Here is a 1,096-nt window from a genome sequence, read left to right as displayed (position 1 = left end):
TCCGTGTACCTGGCCACTTTCTGATCACCCATATTTGGCTCAAGGTCTCTTAGAAGTCGTGGGAGAAAGTCATACTCTTATCCAACATATATTCTCAATCCTCTTCTGAGGTTTCATCTTAGACGGCACATATGTCTGTGGTGGTTTATTCAAAGTCTCTTAAGATGGTGTATGTCTGGTTTATGACCCGTATTCAATCTGAGATGGGAATATCTATGCTCACTTATATGGCCTGATATATTTTTACTTTATATACATGTAAATCCATGATGTCCCTAAGCTTTAGGATGGATGTCCGATCCTTATAGGTAATGGACTGCACGACCAAGCCGTTTATATCATGGTCATAGACCATGGTTCACGAATTTGTTCACAAATTTGTAGTATTGATCATGTATCACAGGTTTATCCTCTCTCCCCCTCATGAACATACTATAATTTCGTGATGCTTAGGACAATAAAGCCTAATGAGTTTTCCCTTTGTGTACATGTTTCACAACGTGAGATCTTATGGGATTACTCTTTGTGCCTTCTCAATATCAATCTTTGCATCAAGTTTAGACTAGGATGGCTAATCCTGTCTTGCCATAAAGTGTATAATTTGCGTGGGATATATCAGTATGATCACCACGGCTCTTGCCTCTTATCATACTGATCTGTAGCATAGTTTTGATCAGTAGATTACATAAGTATAGTCTTGACCACTTTCTTAAAGGGTCTTAGGCGTTTTCTTTCTTTCTTAAATCTGAAGGAACTTGTTTCCTTTTGCCCATTGTTTCTATTTGGAAATCATATTAACTCAATGGGTCATATATTCTTGGGTGTATATAATGCCCTTTAGGCAATGCCTTAGCCATAGATTTCTTACTAGGCTACTATACCGTACAATAATGCCTTTTAGGTGATTTCTTTATCAATCATTCACATTATCGAGTAAGATCAGACAATATATAATAGTAATAAACTAAAATGAATTCTATTATTATATATAAAATCATGAATGACAATTAGGTTTAAAGCAAAACACAAATCAAAGACTTAAAAACACAATTAGCATGTCGAGATCTTTCTTTAGTCAATAGACATGCCGGCCACA

Source organism: Brassica oleracea, chromosome C5 (assembly GCF_000695525.1).
Source record: "Brassica oleracea var. oleracea cultivar TO1000 chromosome C5, BOL, whole genome shotgun sequence".
NCBI classification, from domain to species: Eukaryota; Viridiplantae; Streptophyta; class Magnoliopsida; order Brassicales; family Brassicaceae; genus Brassica; species Brassica oleracea.
Note: the sequence above shows the minus strand (reverse complement) of the source record.